This window comes from Anas acuta, chromosome 4 (assembly GCF_963932015.1).
Source record: "Anas acuta chromosome 4, bAnaAcu1.1, whole genome shotgun sequence".
Lineage (NCBI taxonomy): Eukaryota > Metazoa > Chordata > Aves > Anseriformes > Anatidae > Anas > Anas acuta.
Genome location: NC_088982.1, coordinates 22,428,587 through 22,450,363, shown reverse-complemented (window position 1 = coordinate 22,450,363; position 21,777 = coordinate 22,428,587). Strand labels below are relative to the sequence as shown.

Genomic DNA, 21,777 nt, shown 5'->3' with positions numbered 1-21,777 from the left:
CTGAAACACAGTGATTATTGCATAGATTGGTACACAGAAATGGGAAAAACAGCAGGCTTCATCAGTTTCAAAGGAATCAGCAATACTGATGTTCCAAACTGGAAAAATAAGTGTCAGCAATGACACTGAGTACAATAGAAAAAGTATACATTTTATATGCACCTAATATTTATGTAAAGCATAACTTCTTTTCAGATTATCTCTATTTTCCTTGAATAAAAATAATTTCTTTTTGCATTTTGTCTTCAAAAAACAGCCTTTAGTTAGTTTTCGCCTCATTTGCAATTCTAAATTTCTTTGCCATCAGCTAAAGTAATAAACATTTCTGCCTGGAAGTGTATTTTAAAGAGAATATTCTCAAAATTCATACATTAATTTTGGCAAAGCATTGTTCAGGGTTTAAATAAATCCTCCCCTCATTTGAGTGGTAGTTGTATTGATGAATACACAAGCAACTCTTTGAAAATACAGTATATTCACAAAGAAAATGTATGGAAACCAGATAAGTTTCTTGAAAGGGGAAACTCACTTGTTCTCCAAGGAATGGCAACGATTACTTTGAAGCTCACTTGTTAACTCTTTTCCTAAACCCAGAATAAACGGTTATATTTAAAGCAGTTCATCCAAGCTTCTTGTACTGAATGAAGCACCTACAAGAAAAATACATTTCAGTCATCTGGAATGAAGTTAATTAGTAGAGCCAAGTAGAAACTGGAATTTCTACTTTCTAAAAAAAATCTTTATAGATTTGGGTAGTAAGAAATGTATTATACTTATGCTGCATTACACTTTTTAGCCAGAATTATTTAGACTATATGAAATATAGTATGTCTTGACAGCAGAGAATACTTGCATTTGGTATCTGCATAGTCTAACTTTTGTCTAGACAATAGCTGTAGAAAAAAATCATTAACAGGGAAAACGAAAAAAAAAGGAAAGAAAAAGAGAAAAAGAAAAAAAAAAAGAAAAAAAAAAAAGAAAAACAGATGAGAAATATAGTTTGAGAATGTTTATTGTCCTAAACATGTATTAGGAATACACCTGTGCTGTACTGTATTAAGTTGAAGAAAGATAGGTTCAAATCGTGATTTTTCATTGTATTTGATTTGTTTATGTCATTTTGTTTAATGGGAAATTTCAACATTCTCTGATAAAGTGTATTGTCTTAATAAATGAGTGTTCCTTATAATGGATGAAATATCTTCCCTTAGTCATAACAACTTTAAAGAACTTATTCTGATTCACATTAAAAGAAAACAGTAGATGCACACATTATCCACAATCAGCTGACAGCTGGTAAATTATAGATGGAAACCAGATATCCATCTGAAAACTTCCCGGATTGCTCTGAATGTTTTAAATTACTGCAGTCACATACAAGAGTATTTGCAAAGTTTTCAGAAAGATCTTGACAAATTAGAAGTCTAGACAATAACCAACCACATCAAGCTTAAGAGGAGCATGTAGTCAATTCCACACCTGGGACAGGGTAGCCTCGGATATATGCACAGACTGGGGGACAAGAGGCTGGAGACCAGCTGCACAGAAGGGGATCTGGGGGGTTGGTATTAGTAGATCTGGCAAGTTGGACATGCGTCAACAGTGTGCCCTGGCAGCCAGGAGAGCCAACAGTACCTTGGGGTGCATCAAGCACAGCATTGCTAGCCAACTAAGGGAAGTGATTGTCCCACTCTATTCTACTCTGGTATGGCCTCACCTCAAGTACTGTGTGCGATTTGGGATGCTACAATATATGAAGGGCACACAACTATGGGGAGTACTACAGGAAGTACTAAAAGGTAGACCACGATGGTGAAGGTTCTGGAGATGTATGGGTCTGGCAACATGTAGCAGGAGTAGCTGAATTCATGTGGTTTGTTCAGCCTAAAGAAGAGAAGACTGAGGGGAGGCCTCATGGTGCCCTGCATCTTCCTCACAAGGGAAGTTGGGGGTCAGGCATTGATCCCCTCTCTCTGGTGACAGCAACAGGACCTGGGGAAATGGCATGGAGTAGTGTCAAGGGAAGAAATTTGATAAAACTCAACAGACCTGTTACTACAAGAAATATAATAACATATCAGATGCATCACAGCAGCAGTAATCTACATTTCCTTAGGTCCTAAACAATCTAATTAAACAGAAAACCCTAAAATCCTTATTTGTACAACTTTTGGACAATTATAAAACAAAAGCAAATGGAAGTACATGGTTTTAGAGAATCAAGGACCTAGAAAATACGCAAGCTCATTGTTGGTGGAAAATTCTTCCTAATTTCAGCGAGTTTCATCATCAGTGTTACAGAATGTGTTTCTTCGCACCTTGTATGAGATGATTCCTCACCACTGAGGTTAACATAATGCAATTACACCTAGAGTGCTCAAAGGTCTAAAACACATGTAACCATATAAAAGTTAGCTTGCACCTTTTCAAGCTGTCTAAAGGGACAAAAAGGGTCTTCAATGCCAGGCATAAATAGTCAAGATAATTGAAAAGTAAGCTATATCGCTGACTCATCCAGAGGTTTAGACTTGTTACAGAAATGGCTGTAATTGTTAATTAATATAACTCTTCTGACATGCATTTTCTGGCCAATCATTGCTGTTCCGATTCTTATTTTAACAGTGCTTGTTTCAGCTCTGTAAATTTATAGATCTATTACTTAGAATGATTCAACACTGAGAATATCTATCAAGGAATTCAAAGGTTATTTAAATAGAATATGGATGAATATTCTGTCGCACAGGTATACTTGTTATCCTGTATGTTAATCAGAATTTCATTACAAGCTAAGGTCAGATCTAGACAGAATAGTTCAGCAGGTATTTAGTACACTATATCATTTTTTGAGTCACATGTAGCTGTACAAGATAATTAACATTTAATTGATAGTTTATCACACTTTAGAGTCAAGTAAACACCTACATTTTCAGTGTTCATGTTAGTTTGTATAGTTAAGATCAGTTTTGTGGTACTGCACTGAAAGCAGCTATTGTGGATTGCAAAATAAATAGCTCTTAGCATCTGGCATTCAAAAATTATAGGAAGAAAATTACATCCCCCATCATCACAGTATTTTCATGTTTTACAATTCAGAAAAATTGTCTGTGACCTTTTCTGGATAATGATGTCCCATCATTTGACCATGTCATGGGAAACCATTAAATCCTTCACAATTAGCAAATGAAATGTTTCTGCGGTATCTTCAGAGAAATCCAGCTGCCTCGTGCTCTTAACTTTCTGAGTTTTTTTGTTTTTTCTTATATACCAAGCTCTTAGCAAAATGGGAAATATTTTGCATAACAGAAGATTTCTAGTCAGAATACTTTCAATAACAATATATTTAGACACAGTAAACTGTAAGAAAAAATATTTTAACAGCATAGCTTTTTTCCCATATCCAGCTGTAGAGCAACTTGTGACTGACTTTAGAAGGAGAAGACCTGTTTTCATTCTAACTCTTTGCAGGGAGTATATATACAGAATTTTGTAATAAACATGCATGTAATCTCTCATTATCTTGCTGTTTTAAAATATTACCCTGTGAAACCAAGTCTTGCTAATTTACTGTGCTATCACACTTTTCTAGAAGAAAGTTAATCTTATAGTGGATGCAAAATACTCAGAGCTTATTCCTGGTTGTGAAAGTCATCTTGGCATAGAAAAATATCTACTCATTGCATAGAGTAATGAGTAGGTAGTTTTGGCAGAAACACTATTTCTAACTAGCAAAATTTTCAAGATATGTAAATCTTTTCTCATTTGGAGTCTATATGAAAAGTCAATTAAGAGTAAAAAAGTCATTGAGGTGTTTCTTCAGATATTGTTTAAAAAAATTGTTTCAGGTTTAGTTATTTATGTTTGATTGTTAAAAATAATCAGCTTAAATCTTCAAATGCAAAGTTGTCTTTAAATTAAAACTGGATGTTTTGTTTTGAAAAGAACAAAATAAAAGATTTTTACATGAAAAATATCAGCCCATTATTCTGATTATCTTTGAATTATCACTGATTCAAAGAGACCTTGGATGTTTAGTCACTGATAAAATCCTGCATATAATTCCACAGAATTATTTAACTGTTCTTTAAGAATTGAGCATTATATTTAAATTGATTGTGTTATCTTTGGGGGATTTTTTTCCTGAAGGAATGCCTGTGTGGAAATGGTAAACATTAGACTGTATCTAATTTGCCATGGTATTGTAATGATGCATTATCACATTAAATTTTAGATGAGATCTTTGAAGAACATGCAGAACAGTAATTGGACAGCTCTCCTTTCTGTTACAGTTGGTATTGGTTAACACTGGTTAACCAGTTGCTCTAGATTCCAGATGAACAAATTTAATACTACTTCCTGCAAAGCATCTCCTTTACTTGCTTTTAATTTTACAATATGAACAAAAGTGGTGTGAAAAGTAATTTAAGTAAATTGCTTTTCTTACTGTGAGGTAATGTCCATAGAGACCAATGACCTTAAATGTTATTCTCCTGACAAGAAGCAACTTTCAGTGTACTTTAATCCTCAAAATCCATAACTCAATAAAACAATACCTGTAATGCAGAAAATTGGCTGATGGGGCAGAATGCTATACGATTTTATTCATTCTTCAACCAAGGGTCAAGAAAGAGCATGGAGCTTAGAAATTCCATAACATATGTTTTTAGGACAGTTCTGTGTATTTCTTCATACCAGGTATGAAGTCCATGGGGAAAGATATTTGTTTATTAACTACATTTTTCTCTGAGGTATTGAACGGATTGAACGGATTTTGATAGTCAAAACAGTTTTAGTTCCTTCAACATAAAATTCCTTAAATCTTCTACTCTATTTCTTAGTTTTATGTAAAAATGGAACACATTATTAAATATGTATAGCAGTAAGGTAAATTTCCATTCAACTGCCGTTTATTTATATGATTTATTTTAAGGACAATAAATTACTATTATTCTACTAAATTCTCACAAATAATAAATATTGCAGGTTTTCTTTTTTTATATATACTTTTTATATTTTCATTTTGGAAAATGCAACATAAGAAACACAATTAAATTTTTATGGGTTTAAATATAGAGAGAAATTTAGAAATTAAAGTAGAAGACTGCCTCCCATTCCAAATTGGAAGCAGCAATATACCAAAAAAACAGGATATGAAAAATCTATAAATCTATAAAAATAGAAAAATCTATAAGTGTTCATACTGGCTTTTTTACCTCTGAAAATAATTTATAAAGCTCATAACTTTAATGCTATGATGCTAAAGTGTCCTTTCAGGTTCAAGAGTTGTTTATTCAAACATAAAATTCAAAAGCAAATTCTAAAAATAAATCATAAGAACTCAGACCCATAAGAAAGAACATGACTTTCATATCTTAATTTTGCCATTGTAGACATATTCATACAAAATTAGTTAGAAATAGAAAGAAATTATATTTTATTTTTGATTAAGATACAAAAGCAGTAAATTACACTGTTGAAATGGTCGAAAGGAAGCAGAAGTGTTTGTTGCATCTTTACAGCAATGAGTAAAAAGTAGATATAAAACTAACATTTAATGAAATCAAAACAGAAATATGAATTCTCAACGTGTCACTTAGTTTTCATTTAGGCAGCAATATGGAAGAAGGCAATTGTCATAATTTTTAAGATCTCCTAAGCAACTTAAAACTTAGTTTTAAATTCATGAGTCTTTGAGAAACAAAAGATTTGTTTCAGCTCAATTTGCCTTGTATATATTGCAAGTTGCATTAAATTAAGTGCTTTTGATATGAATTCTCTAGCAAGATTCTTTGGTAAGGGTGAACAAAGCATACTATCAATAGCAGAACTGGGTTTTACTGAAAATACAAACCAACATACTCACCTTATTTCAGAAAAAAAAAAAAAAAAAAAAAAAAGCTGTAGGACAACACTGTATTTCCTTCAGAGAAATTTCCAACCAAAGTGGAACAGATGCTGAATGTATGGCATGCATTTATGACTTGTCCAAGACACTTTGATTTATTGTATGTGTAAAGTATCATTGCTTGCCTGAGACAGTCAAGCCTCTCAAACCAAGAAACCAAGGATCAGTTCTCTTTGAAACAGTTCTTTACAATCCTTACTATAACTGAAGATATTTGAATCTCTTGGTTCGTTCCCTTCAAAGAAAAAAAAAAAGTAAGACCACTTACTTGGTTCCCACCTCCTCCCCCACGCCCCCCAAAAAAAAAAAAAAGACAACTTAACTTGAATTAACATCTCACATTTCTACCATTGAGAAAGTGCAGCCCTGGGTCTCAGGAAGTATGCTCTTGCCTTTGCTATTAACAGGACAAAGGCTGTATATTAACTTAGCACTGAAGGCCTTAGGACTTGTCTTGATCTTCTGGAATGTGGTCTTCTGGAATTAGCTTATGAGCAGTAGCCTTCTCATGACAAGGAGACTATTCTTTTATTTGCTTTCATTCTAACTCAGTTTTGTGCATTCGTGTGGTGTAATGCCTATAGTTATAATAACTATCTGTTACAAATAGACAGTAAGCATCATTTGTTGCCCTGTGTAGAGTGAACCAGCTAGGACCCTAGAATAAAAATGTAGTTGAATGCAAGACAGGCATGCTAACAAAGACCTTGAAAGCACAGGCAGACTCTTTATAGGCCTGTATACATGAAGGTGTACATAAAAATCTGAAATGGTCAATTATTGGTCAGTGAAGGAATGCAACTGTGGGAATTGGGTAGAACTGGTCTTAGGGTAGCGAAGAGATCAAAGAGCAATATCCGTATGTAATACATAAATATACGTAGTAAAACAGAAATGTAGCGTGCAATTCCAGAACACTGAATGAACAGTTGGCAAACAGAGTTAAAAAACTGTATGAAAATAAAATATTTATGTAAATAAACATGGACCTGTTGCAGGAAGCATGGCCAAAAGCACGACAGACACCAGTAGAGTCAGATCATGCTCCAATTTATTGCCCGAATAGCCTAACTTTTATAGTGAACTTGACAGGGGCGGACAGTGTTTCACACAAGATTATTGGTCAAAAGCACTCAGACAAACAACTACAAGAAAACAACCCCACCTGCAAGAAAACAACCCCCTTGTGATTAGCAGTCACGTAGACCTTGTCCTTGAAGCCAGCTACTGATAACAATATTTTTCTAAATTCCTCAATTGGGCAATGTGGGAACACTGTCATGGGAACTTCTCATAGTTGCCCTGGTAGCTTGGTTTGCTCAGCTACAGCAAGCCATGGGATTTTTGCTGTTTCAAAAAATCCCTCAACACGGACCCAGGGAAAAGGTGAAAGAATTCTCCATCAGCATTATACACCTCTTGGTGGAGAACTTGGTACTCATAATTCATCATAGTAACACATTGGAAAGCTCAACATAACAATATGGAAAGTGATAGATATGAGATGGTTTGTACATATTAGTTTTAGTTACCCTTACTCAGAATGTTAAAAACTGTAACTGGATAGTTTGGACTATAAGTCTATAAAATGTCATAGATGATGAACTATGCTGCGCAGCTAGGATAGTTCTATAAATATATGTTATGATCCATCATTTGCTATTTCATTAAAAAAAATACAAATCGTTTACTTGATGTAAAATATAGAACTTGGTTCAGTTATACTCATTGTCTTATTGGATCCAAGGTCATTAATAAGATTTCCTACATGGGTAAAATGAGGAGGTTTTTAGGTTTTTAGGCACAACAACAACTCTCTCTCTCTCTCTCTTTTTTTTTTTTTTTAATAGTTAGGTGGTGAGGTGAATCTCTAAATTACCCTCACCTTAGCACCTTTTCTGACAATTTGGATGTGGCAATTATGAATTATCATTTATTTAGACTCCTGATGTCAGAGGTATTGAAGGCCATCCAGCTTCTTACAAAGTAAGTTCTTTACTGGTTTATAGCACAAGACCTATGTGAGACCTGTGCTTTAACAGAGTGGCTCCTTGTACCTCCCTGTCACTATTAATGATGTGTAATTTATGGAAATAGTAGATAGCAATACCTAATCAGCAAAGCTGCAGCTAATAATGCTGGAAAGTATCATATGGGATTGATGTCATATTTCTGAAAAATGGAATTGACAAGTAAATTTTCTGCTATCAACAGCTATAAGACTCTGGTTTAGAAAAGCATGCAATCTATTCAGAAGAACATTAAAAAGATTATTTTTTTATTATTATTAATAAAGGCATGTCTAATAATTCTTGAAAAACAAGACTTTGAGTAATTGAATGTTTTGCGTTATATTCTTATATTTTAATTTTTAGCCTATGAACTAAGTAGGATCCTACTTAAATTAGTAAAAATTATATGGATTAATTGGAAAGGACAAATCTCTGTATTAATATTATTACTATTAGTTTGATTTTTTTTTATTATTTTGATCTATTTTAATCATACCAGTGACCAAACCAAATAAATAAAGAGCTACTCACACTACACAGCTTTTCCATGATGGTTGTATAGATAGAAATCATTTTTTGAAATCACAAGACAAGGTTTCTGCATTCTCACAGATTTTATTGCTAAAATAAACTACAGGAAATCAGTTTATAAACATAAAGCTATAAAACAAAACTATGCACTCTTAGCTGCTCTTCCAAGTTATCAGATTGCCTGTGTTATTTAAGTGTCATTTTTTATGACACAAGTGAAAATATTCGGGGGACACAATGTTTTGAGATGAAAGGTCTGATTAAACCACTCAGTTTTTCACGGTATAAAATCCTCTTATTAAACTAGGTTACTCATCATATTTCTAATCTTAATTTCCTAACTACTTCTTTACCAACTTTATAACGAAAAGCCGAGTACCATCATAGTTACAGGAAGTAAGGATGATGGTAAACCTTTCCACAGTATATGTTGGATAGACAAAGACAATACCTTAACTACATCTCTCATTCTGAATTTGACCAAGGTACAAAAATGTGTAAGAGCATCAGGCACTCAGCAAACGGATATTTTTTCTGTTTACTGAATCTTTTCTATTTACAAATCCCTATACTTGCTTGTGTATAGTTTGAAGTTTGTTGTACCAATATGCACAGAAAATAGCAGAAGTAAAATTCCCTTATAGCTTATCCTAAGGCCTTAAATTACATGAATTACACATCACATTATTAAATATTCAGTACTGACATATGTACCCAAACTGTGCAAAATATGGTAAGGATTTTTAAAATGAATCATGATAGTCATTATAATTTTGGGCTGCACTGAGAAGAAGACAAATGTCTTTTATGATGACAGTGGAATAGACAAAACATGGCACTGATGGAGTGGAGCAGATTGCTCAAGCAGCTTGACTGATTGACTGTATCAGATATCACTAGTCTGGAATGATCTACAGAATCAACACCAGCTGAAAGGAATTCCAATATTCGTCTGGTTTCTGTAGAGCTCAGCTGCTTCTGGATCAAGAATCTGAAGCTTTTGAAAGTTTTAACAGAGAGGGTGATATTCGCAATGAGGAATGTAGATGCATTAAGACAAATGAAAAAAATAAACATTCACTATGCTTTTGTTGTTGCTGTTGTTCCCGTTTGCTTGCTTGCTTTGGGGAAACATGAATTGCCTGTAGAACCAAGCATGAAGAGATCAGCAGATTCTCAGGAAGTCAAAGCTGGATACCTTTTGAGTAATGTGCTGTTGGCACAATACAGAGGTAAAATGGAGGGAATTCTATGTAATATTGTAATTTTGCTTGTAATATTGCACCTAGCAAAATAAAGTAATATTCCATCTGGTCCTGGAATTTGTTTTCATAGTTGGTCTATTTCTATTTATTTCATTGTGTTGCTTACCTAAATCCTTCTTTCCTTCAAACAGTTCTGTCTCTGAGTTCTTGAATTGGACAGCACACTGTCCAACAACCCTGAATAAAAGTGGCCATCAATATTTAAGTCCCTAAAGCACATAGATTTTTGGTGTGACTTTCAACCTGATGTACTGAAGCCTAATTAAGCCATTTTTTTCTGATTAGAAATAAGAATGTAACCCAAACCTCTTGCTTTAATGATTATTTTTTTCCTGATGTTAACATCATATTCAAAATCCACACCAATACTGGAGATGTAGATAGTGAATTGTCATATTATTCTTGGACTGTACCTTAAAATCAATAGGAACTGGCTGACTTGAATGAGCAAAGCATCAGGACAGCAATGAATACCTATAAAGCTTTAAAAAAAGTAACCTATATTAGAGAAGGTCTGTTCTAAAATATGTACTAGGAGAAAAAAGCATCCCACATTTTACAGACTGCTAATCTGTAGGTCTTCAAATGAACAGCAAATTGTACCCGTGAAAGGCAATTTATAAGGCAGAGTAAGTGGGTAAGTTTTTGTAGCATTAACTATCAGTGATTTAGATCAAAGGATAAAGAAATATCAAGTACAGGAATGCGTCTAAAATGCTGTCTTCTTCCAAGGTTTTAGTCAGAGATAAAGGGAATGAGGGAATGGTTTTAAACTAAAAGAAGGGAGATTTAGATAAGATGTTAGGAGGAAATTCTTCACTCAGAGGGTGGTGAGGAACTGGAACAGGTTATCCAGAGAAGCTGTGGATGTTGCATCCCTGGAGGTGTTGGTGGAAGTTGGACAAGGCCCTGGGCAGTCTGGGTGGCATCTTCGCCCATGGCAGGGAGGTTGGAATTAGATAATCCTTAAGGTCCTTTCCAACCCAAGCCACTCTATGCTTCATATGATTCTATGATAACATTGTCTGACAGAGATCTACGGTTAGGAAACTTATGCTGAAGTTAGAGATATAAAGACTACAATAGTGTTACACTATTTTATACAACACCCCAGTGACTGGACCACCCACCTAGAAATGGAAAATCCAGGTTCAGTTCCCAGGTTCAGCAGAAGGGCATTCTGCTGGAATCCCAAACATCAAAGATTTTGAAACTAAACTCATGCTTTCTATGTAGAAAGAACCATGACTAAAAAAAGTGATTTGAAAAGGAGGACTTCCAGAGTTAAGCAACATAAGCAAAGGGAATTGGGATTTTAGTTTTGGATTTATGCACCTATTCTCCATGTCAGTACTGATTTAGATAATGAAGTCCTTCACTGAATCTTTTCTTTAGGGCCTAATCTTATACATGTATATTCATACAATGTATGCCAAATCCATTAGTTAACATCTTCTGTTCTGAAATAATACTAACTCCCTGTATTACATCTGGGCATGCTCTGTATTTCCCTGAAACTGAAAGTATAGAATTATTCTGGTAGATTATAATGCTTGGGAATATCTTGGGTTCTGAGCTCTGATGTATATTAGATTTTATGCAGTATGCAGCTTCAGAAAGATATTTCTATAGCTTTCCTTGTTTTTAATATCTGCCAAGGAGCAAATGACAGATGTTTCTTCTGTGGACTAACAATCAATCAGAAGTGTAGTGCTGTGAAGCTGTAATAGTCAAGGGATATAAGTGAGGTAAGCTTCCAGAGGGAGATAGTATCTTTAATAGAATGATAGGGAAATAGATTTTTTTGGGGAAAAAAAAAGCCATATAATGTTTTGGTCTCAGAGTGACTAGCTGCCTGTTTCTGCTTCTTCGTCACAAGGCCAAGGATTTTATCACCTCTTCTCTTGTTAACTTTCTTCTCCAATAACTATCCTATTTTCTAAAATTGTCTTGTTATTTAACTAAATGCAATTGAAAGTGATTATTCCAATGTACTTTGGTTGGAACTCTTTGCATCTATTTCAGACCTCTGCTAAAAGTTCATTCCTTTTTTTTTTCCAGCTGTACCAGCTGGTACAATAAATGATACCACTTCTCCCTGAAAAGAAACAGAAGTGCAACTGCTTATTAACTGAACAGATTTGTAAGTGATTGCTAGTCACTTTGCATATTGGAACTCATATCTTCCTTGTACTTTTTACTGTAACTGAGGTTAAGGCACTTTGTGAGCTTCCTTCTGCACTCAATATGCACCTTTATGCAAAAGAATTAGTCAAACTACAGATTCTAATTGTTTTATTTTCTCAGTAGTAAGCCTTTTAAGCTACAGAGACTTCACCTACATTAGAGTACACTTATATAGTTCATGACATAACTAACAATAATGGGATAGCAATGTACACAAGGCATTGCTGTTTAGTATGCAAAATTGTTATTCCAGTCTTCAATAAGCTTGTTAATATGTAACTTATCTACAGTTATTCAGATGAGCTACTGCACTTTGAGACATTCCTGTTCACTCCTGTGTGATCTGTGATGGAATTCCATTATGAGAACTGTTTATAAGATTTAGTGAAATACATATTAATATGTTGGCATAATTGAACTTATGTGCTGTTAACACAAAGGAAGATACGTGAGAGTCATTAAACGGTCTGTGCACAAATTAGAAGGATCATGGCTGTCTTAAGAAAGCTGTTCATTGTTCTAATCTATTTTTTAATTCAATATTAAAAGAGCATTTACTGTGCACTGATGCTGATGACTTTGAAATACCTTTTAATCCAAACAGCTGTGAGCAAAGATACTTATTATGAATTTGTAACATTAGTTACTAGACATTTTGCATATCACTTAGAATTACTCAGAAGAAAGTATTATCTCAGAAGAATACTTTTGAGCATTAGTATTAGCTGATCAGGGGAATTGCTAACTGGAGTGTAAACCAATGCTAGAACTAGTAACTACTAGTAAAACAAGTAGTGATAGCTAGAGAAGCCTATGAGCAGTCTCAGTGGTCAAAGTATCATACAATATTTTCATATGTGACAAATTATGCCCAAGTCATCTCCAGAACTTTGTATAAGGTGTAAATGGAAAGACTGTGGCCTGTCCTTACAGTTGTGCATGAATGAGATTAGAGAAGCAAGGACCCATGACAATGTGTGGGTTAATCATGTCACAGTGCAAGAGGGAAAACAGCTCACACAGAGTTTCCGCTTGCACTGCTGAAGTAAACAGGATCAAGGAGTTATCACACTTTTCTGTTCCCAGCCTCTTGCACTGATGTAATTGAAAAACACATGACTTTCTTTGAAAGACAAGGAGGAAGACTGAGGCAGGGAACTGGTTTGCAAGTATATCCAGCTAAGGGAGGCCATAGGACTACAAATATGTAAAAACAACTTTACATTAGAAGGCATTTCAAGGGTAAATATTGCATTAACAGCAGATGTATAAGCCGTTAACATAGTAAAACTATCAGTAAGGGATAAGTTATATTTCTAATGAAGCTATTTCAAGGAATGACTAAAAGTTATTTTGGAAAGTCCATGCTTATTGAAGAAAACAATATTGCTTTGTCAGGCATAATACACCTCTTTGGTGGATAAAGTTCTTGAAGTGGATAAACTTCCACACTACCTTACTGTGGAATGATTATTGCATTATGGAAAAACTCTGCAGTGTTCTTCATATACCAGGACAGTAAATATTTGTGTTGCTAACTTTTCCTGCTGCTTGAAGAAGTGCTGTAAAGATCTGGTTAGAAGTCAAAAAAGTTTTTGTCATTATAAAAACTGAGTTGAGAAACCATCTGGGAGAAACACAGCATAATCTAGGCTGGGATGACTAAGCATCTGTTCTGGAGTTCTGCCTGTGCACAGTGTGGAGGGTTTGAAAACACTACAAGGAAAAATAAAATGATACTTTACAGCTGAGTTTTGTATAAGTGCACTAAACATTCATGCAGAAAGAAAAAAAGTCGGTCTGTTTTTTTAGAGGTTGTTATTCAACATCCTCTGGAGAGAAAGAAAATCATGTTGTGAGTTGGTTTCCATGTTCTTTTCTGTAAAGCCCCAGTGTCCAAAAAACACGAGTAATTGTACAAGTGACAACTTATTTGGACCTTTTAGGGAAAACAAATGTAAATTAAAATATGATCAAAAGTAGACTATTTTGGATGAGTATAACATTTTCCCCTTAATTTTTCCAAATTTTAGAATATCATCTTAATTCTTAAAGCAGACAACCACTTATCTTTAAACAAAAACAAACAAATTAAAAAACACCTTTGTTCAGACAAAAAAAGTTTTCTTTAGTCTGCCTTAGAGTGCTGATTACCTCTATCATCTTGCTATTTCAATCTTATTGCACTCCCAGGGTTGGTGATCTTCAGGCAGTTTTTTAGAAAGAGATGAAATGCTGTTTTACATGTTAGATCACATGCTTCTAAACTACCATTGAAAAGTATTGTGTTCCTTTCTGACAGCAGATTTCCTATCAGTGGCCTGTGACAGCCAATAGGCTCCTAAATGTTTATTTCCAGGAAATCTAAAACAAACCACAAAGAAGTTCTGTACAGTATGTACTGGGTTCACTAAGGAGGTAACTAGTTAAAGGGCTGATGCATCCAGGAAATCAGTTCAGGCTGCTTATTCTAACAGACTATTTTTAACTTTTTTGTTATTGTTGTTGTACTTAGTAATATTATTATGAAATGTATAATATCTGCAACTCATGTAACTGGGTGATTTTTCATTATTATCTAAGGAAAGTTGGTAGAACTCATTATTGACCTAAGCACACAGTAAATGCTGCATAAGAAGACATACTATAGAAGGATTAGTAACTAAAGAATGAGGACTGACGTCTTTTCTGGAAAATTCCCCTGTAACATCCATGTGTATATGAAAACTGTTAACAGTCTCTCCTTTCTTTTTGCATGACATGAACTGTTGCTGGGGCACTTTATTGTTCATGTTGAAAAGTGCATAGAACTGGTCCCCCACTGGGGCATCTTAAGGGATATAATACCAATATCTGCAGCTTGGGGCATTAGACAACATGAAGTGGTGTATACTTTATAAAAGATTTTCACTGTACATAAAAAAACATTGCTTACTGAAAGATTCAGGCTAAAAGAAAAAACATCCTTCAGCATTGCCCCTTAGTGTAACGATATAGTCCCCTTGAATTAACATATTTATTAACCAGTTCTGGCTAGTGTTTAAATCGTGCTGTACATTTATTTCTAATTCATTCTGTAAATGTCTTTGACTCTTGCTTTTCAGGCTGGTGCAGATTGCATTAAATGAAGAACTGGAGTATGAGTGTTGTATATACAGTTTGCCACCCTACTGCATAGCATGCGCTTTCCAGGTTGCAGGCGTTCCTTCAGTGGTCACATGATTATGAAGAATTCATTCATTTGCCCCTATGCTTATATAATGCACACAGAGCTGATAGAATGTACTTAGAAGGGGCATCACAAACTGGGTACAAACACATCTATGACACTGGAAAATGAATCAGCTAAGGAGGAAATGTTGGTATAACTAACAGAATCTCAGGTGGAATATAGATGAGAGTCCAAGGAATTACCAGTACAGCAATTGAAAAGGCCAAGAACAAGATAAATCACATGGATATCATCTTAACTCAATTACTAATGAACAAAATATTTCTTAGGATAGCATTTAAGGCCAGGTGTAGATAGAAGGATAATGGTGCTAAAATCTATATTGAAAAATATTTTTTGTTTACTAATATTTTGAAAATGAGATTGTATTCATAAACATAGAACAGATAAATCTTTTTCCAGGACTAGTGTGCTTTAGGGTTGATGAATTGGCAACAATTAATACTCACATACACTGTAATAAAATGTTCATGAAGTTTATTAGTTGCCATTCTTATCAACTAATTAAAAACATCTTCAGGGTAGGATATGTAATAAATGGGTTGGAGAGAAAGACAGAATGGATATAAACACATTTTGTTCCCTTGAATATTGCACGAGACTGTTGACTCATGGCACATTAATTCATGTTACAGAAAAGAGCAGTACAGTATAAAAAGGCAATATAATATAATATGAACTCTGGGTGTATAAGGCATTCTGGTTGTAAGCTAATTTTAAATGTTGAGATAAAATTAATGTGCTGAATTATACTTCTAATGTAGAGGCCATGTGAAGCTACTTGATGACATTGGCTAGCAAAAAAAAGTGACAGCGTGTTCTACTTTCTTTCAGCAAAGCTGAGAGACTATAGCTCATTATCTTTCTCATTTGTGTAATGAACTAATGAGCTCAGAGGAGATTTCCTATCTATAAAGCCTTGATCATGCCTTTGGGAGCTACTTTCTGTGGTGACCCTTGCCAAGTAAAATAACTATTTTGAGGGGAAGTATTCCAGTCATCTATAGAGTAGATAGAGAGAAATGTGCAAGACAGAATAGAAAAATAAAGACAATTCTGCAATCTGTATGAGTCAGAACATGTTATCTCATCTTAGGATTCTGTATGCACATTCCCCTGATGTTGTTTCCTTGGTGAAACATACCTCCCATATGCGCATGGGGAGCTGCATCTAGGCAAGGAATTAAAAATCAGTTTATTTCTTAAGTTATCCCAATCTGTGTGTATCTTTGAAGTGCCCAAGGAACTTGGAAAATTGGTTTTGTATTGAGTTCCTATTCAATTTTCTAGAGTGAGTTATAAAAGGTTAAAAAATTCCACCCTGCCAGCAACATGTAAACCTAGTTAAGTGCTGTAATTATATGAAAACACGCAGCATTATTCAGAAATGTCCACTCTTACTGTTCATATGAAAAAGTACTGTAATAAGATCATGAATACAGCTTCGTGAAAGGTCTGTAGACTCAAACTAAATGTCATGAATCGAGACATAAGACATGCATAGCAAAGCTTTTTTTGTTTGTTCTGCATTTTAGTCTCATCTTTATCTTAGGTGAAGCTTCCCTTTCATGTAATGTATAGGTCAAAATGCGTAACTCTGCTCTTATACATGAAACAGTATAGAATATGATTTACAGATATACAGATATGTATATATTTGGAGACTATTTTTGATGACCATATGAGAAAATATCGTGGTAGGCTATACTGTTATTACCAAAACAGAAATTAAAAGAAAACAAATATATAAATATATAATTACAGATCATTCTATAGAAGCCTAGAATTATCATTTAAATTGGCATATTAAAATATGGTGGCTTCCAACTGCCAGATATGCAGCTCATGTTACAAATGTCATCACTGGTATACAAATTCAGTAATAAATATTATATGTTACACACACATATGGTATAACAAATGTAGTTACTGATATTAGTAATGTAAAATGCTTATTTTTGCAGAAATGCAAGGTAAAATACAGTAGCTGAATATTATGCAACTGCAGTTATGCAACATAAGCAAGTTGCATGTTTACATGGAATTATTATCCAGAAATTTGTAACTGTCTTTTTTATCTGTGACAAAGACATGATATTTGTGGCTAGTTAGAATTTTTGTCAATAATTTTAAATAGTGATGAAATGTAAAATAATATGACAGTATGTATTGAAGTCAATTTTTTTAAGTGGTCTAGTAACAAAGAAGAATGATGTTTTCATGTACTAATATACAAGATTAAGATATTTAGAAAATAACTATGTAAATAGACAAGATATAAGTTCATTTTAGGGAACAATTCTTAGAAGTGCTCCCAAAATTATGTTTCTCTTTTGCTGTGCTTCCGAAGAACTGTTGGGCATAATATGATTTTAAAAATAGAGTTTATCTTTACTTTTGGATTAATGATTAAATAATATTGAGACTCTTCCTAATAACTTTATTGAGACTCAAGAGAAACAAACGGAACAGTAAGAAGTACTGGTATACTTTAATTTTATCTGAATTTTATGAAGAGCATGGTCACAGGCAACTGTTCTAAAATTATAGCCTCCTATTTCCAGAAAGTCATAGAAGCATTCCTTTCACATCTGTGTTAGGGAAAATACATGTATGTCTAACAGACCTGTGTTATGCGTGTTCCTCAACCCATTTTATACATCCTAATTGTGTTCTGAATGCAAGGTGAATAGTGGTTGGAACAGTAAAAAAAGAGAAATACATGCAAATTACATAGTAAATTAGCCATTAGTACCCTTAATTCCACCCTCCAATGTCAAGTGTGATGTCATGCCCCTACATGTTTGGACTCATACTTACCTTTTTAATGAGAATGGACAGAGGGAGGGTGTAGCAAATTTCCAAATACATTAAGTTATGCTGTTTGTAAATAAAATATAATAAAATAAAATAAAATAAAAATGAAATGAAGTTAAACTTAGATAGTAGGGATTTTTTTTTTAATTCTACTTTTTAATAGTACAAAAAAAAATTAAAATCTTTTACCTGAACTAGTTCACCAGTTACAAAAAGAATGTGAGTATAAAAAGGATTATAAAGCCAAAAAATCCTTCAGGAAAGATTACCATATTGCTGAAAAGGCTGTTAAAAAATAAAGGATAAAAGGGGAAATGAATCAGACCTCAAAGGTAAAGTCTATAAGCTTGCTTCAGTTCTTAGAGTTTTAAAGTCAGAAAGTAATGAATTATCTTCAAACAGTGGGGGGAAAGGCATTACACAAGTTAAAAGATTTCAAGGAGAAGGAACTGTATTAGCATACAGGGAGGATATCAACTTTATATCAGCTTAGCATAAAAAAATAGTGAGGGAGCAGGAATTAACGTGATTGAATACTAAGGATCTCTCTTGAATGCTGGAAGAGTAGCACAATGTGAACCATTAGAAAATCATTATTTATTAAGCTACCAAAAATGTTCAAGAGATGAAAGACATTCACTAGCACAGAAATGAATACTTGCTGAATTATTGTAATTTTCATTGATGACCATTGTATCCCTATACTGCGTGTAAAATAATTATGTTTACATTGTCAATTTTTCTGCCCACCCTTGGGAAAAGCTATATTTGCAAACACTACAGTTCTTCTTTATTTTATTTATTTATTTATTTCAGAGAGGAATGTGGGATAAATTCTGATAAAAACTATGTACCTACATTCATAAGGTAGGTCACTGAGGGTTCTTAATTGTGTGTTATTGGATTGTAATACAAAATGTTTATGTTGTAAAGGGCTTGCATTCCTTAAAAGAGGTGATCAAACATGTTTTTATTTCAGGTAACTAGGTCCTGTAGTAAAAGTCAGAAGCCTGGAAAGCGAAGCCCTTTTTCAGTGAATGAGCAGAAATACACATCTCAGATGGGTTTTCAAAACAGGTAATAGGTGAACAGGGACTTAGCCAAAAGCAAACACTGCATACATAAAAATTACTGTTTGTTATTTAGACACCTGTTTTGGGAAATACCTTCTCTTACTTGGATGCCAATTTTTATAATTTTTGTTCTGAGCACTTATACATAAAGCCCTTCTATAAAAATATGGGACAGATTCGAAGTTTCAGAAACTGTTTTGCCATGAATACACTCAAATGATGACTTGAAATATTTCCAATTTACTTTTCTCCTCAGCCCCATAAGATCAAATCCACATCCTCCAAGTCACAGCAAATCAATTACCTGATTATCTGATCTAGTGATTATCCTCCCATCTCGATAAAGTTGTGGCACAACCAATACATAATACTGTTTGCAGATGGCCATCAGGGAGCCTGATTCTCTTCACCTAAGAGTGTTAGTTCTGGAGTTGTCTTTTATGATTACTTGTGCATTTTTAGTCCAAAGCGGTGGTTGTTTGTTGTTGTTATTATTTTTATTTACTTTTTTTTTCCTTTTTTAATACAAACTGGAACTACTGTACTAAATCAGGAACTACGAACTTCCTGAATTTACCTAATACGAGATTTCAAATTTCAGTTTACGGCTTTAAACTATCCAGCTACCACAAATATGATCATGCCTTTAATGGCAAAGGCATGATCATTCCACAATGTGTTACACAACACAGGACTAGCTGTTGTTTTTGGTACTGCCATCATCAACATATGTACTTAGCTTTGTTGGCAAGCTCAGAGGATACTGTGATAGACTCCAAGATTTTTTTTTACAGCTGTCTACATACAGTCTATGAAAGCCTGTCTCGAAAAGACTACATAAAAACCAGAATAATTGTTTCTACTATCTATAACACTAAGTGAATTGACAAGAAGTTTTCATTATGTATATCATATAATGACAGCTTTTTTTTTTTTTTTAATCCTTTTCACACTTCCTGCTCTATTTTCTTTTTTTTTTTTTTTTTTTTTTTTTTTTTCAGTAACTCCTCCATTCTGTAAATCCCTGGAACAATGAAGCAAGTAAGCTGGATTCCCACCCTTGCCACTTGCTGGGTCAGTAATAAATAAGAAACTATCTCATTTGATGAGCCACTTGATTGAAGTGAAAGTAATGAACAGCATTGAACAGAACATAGAAGAGACTCCTTTATTAAACGTTCTTCACGAGAACACATCCTTTCTTTAAACTAACACCAAGCGTGACTTTGACAGAAAAATGAACATTTTGTAAATCTGTAAATTTGTAAATTTCAGTTTAAATGTATCTTGAAGACTGTACATATGGAACTTGCTCCATATAGTTCTACTTACACCTGTTATAGGATGACATTCAATCTAATTGGAAATCTGCATGTTCCAGCTTGCGTCTGGTGTGTCTCATGAACCATGAACCTCTGGGAAGAGTCTGGCTCTATTTTCTCTGTATCTTTACTTGTGCAGATATACCTGGCATTCTATTTAATCAAATAAAATCTTGTTTAGGCTTTGGAAAAATGTAAAGACATACTTGTTCTATGTTCTATGAACTGGAAGTTTTGTAACAAAACTGAGTTTGAGATCAATTCAAAAATGCAAGCCTAGCATGTAACTGAAAAGTTGCAATTTGGATGAAAGACAAATTTGACATGACAATACTGGATTTACCGTCTATGTTCCTAGCTCTACAGTCTGCCTCTTGGAATTATGTAACTATATCAGAATCCCAAAATTCTAGACGTCATGATAACAAATCCCATCTCCTCTCACCTTTGATCCACCAAACACTTTTCAACTTAAAATCTGTGCCTGTATGCAACTAATGCAGCAATATCCCCCTGTGTTTGTAAAAAATCTGAAAAATTAGTGCTAAGAAAGGATCTTCCATTTTCATTACACAAACCACTAGCTTCAGGATTCACTGGTGAAGTCCTGTTGCCTTTGGCAAGCTCTTCAGTGATGAATAAAGGTACTCCAGTACCCAAAGAACTGAGTGTTTCTTCATGCTGCTGCTGTACTCTTTAGAAGAATACTTACACATGTGCTTATATATTGTAGGCGGTAATGCAGCTGATTTTTCTTCCTCTGAACCTCTAGAGAACCACTTCTGGAGGTACACAATTTGCAAGTGGAATTCCACTGTTGTCCATCAGCAGCACATACACAGTTTTCAGTCATGAAGAGTCACCTGCACTATTCTTTAACAAACTGGCATCCAGGCTTTGAGGCATGCATCTTGATGCAACAAGTTCTGCAATTTAACAAGTGGGTAGAAAAGTAACTCCCTTTCTGTGTTTTGAACCTGATAGTTCTCCTCATGCTGGCTCATTCTTATACAGCTTGGAACATTACTGACAGAAGTGCTCAGTAAAACAGAGCAAAATAATTAGTAGAAAGTTACTGTGTTACTGAGTATAGAGGCAGAGGACTGGGATCTACACTCCTGTAGTCACGGTGGAAAACTTGAGTAAGGGCCAAGTACAGAAAACAGGAGTTACAGTGCATCTGATGATTGAAAACTGTTTTTTGGTTCTGTTGCTTAAGTTACCTGACTCATGGTCAGATGACAATCTTCTAATAAAAATGTCCTCTGACAACCAGTTTGGGCATTTCAAACTAATGAAGCTTATTAGACATTGTTATGGTAGAGTTATCACAGTGTGCATAGATCATGAGTCCCAAACTTTATTCATGTGTCATCCCATGGTTCCAGAGAGAATTAGTAGATGTCAGAAGATCTTTCAGAAGATCCTTCCTTGGG

At 34.3% G+C, this 21,777-nt stretch overlaps 1 long non-coding RNA gene across 1 annotated transcript in view; it reads right to left on the bottom strand.

Moving 5' to 3' along the window:
• LOC137855685 (uncharacterized) overlaps window positions 1-21,777 on the bottom strand; it is a 43,915-nt gene that overhangs the window by 13,619 nt on the left and 8,519 nt on the right. The window contains exon 2 of the long non-coding RNA XR_011095892.1: window positions 530-650. This is a non-coding gene — a long non-coding RNA (uncharacterized lncRNA). The remainder of the gene's footprint in view (window positions 1-529; window positions 651-21,777) is intronic.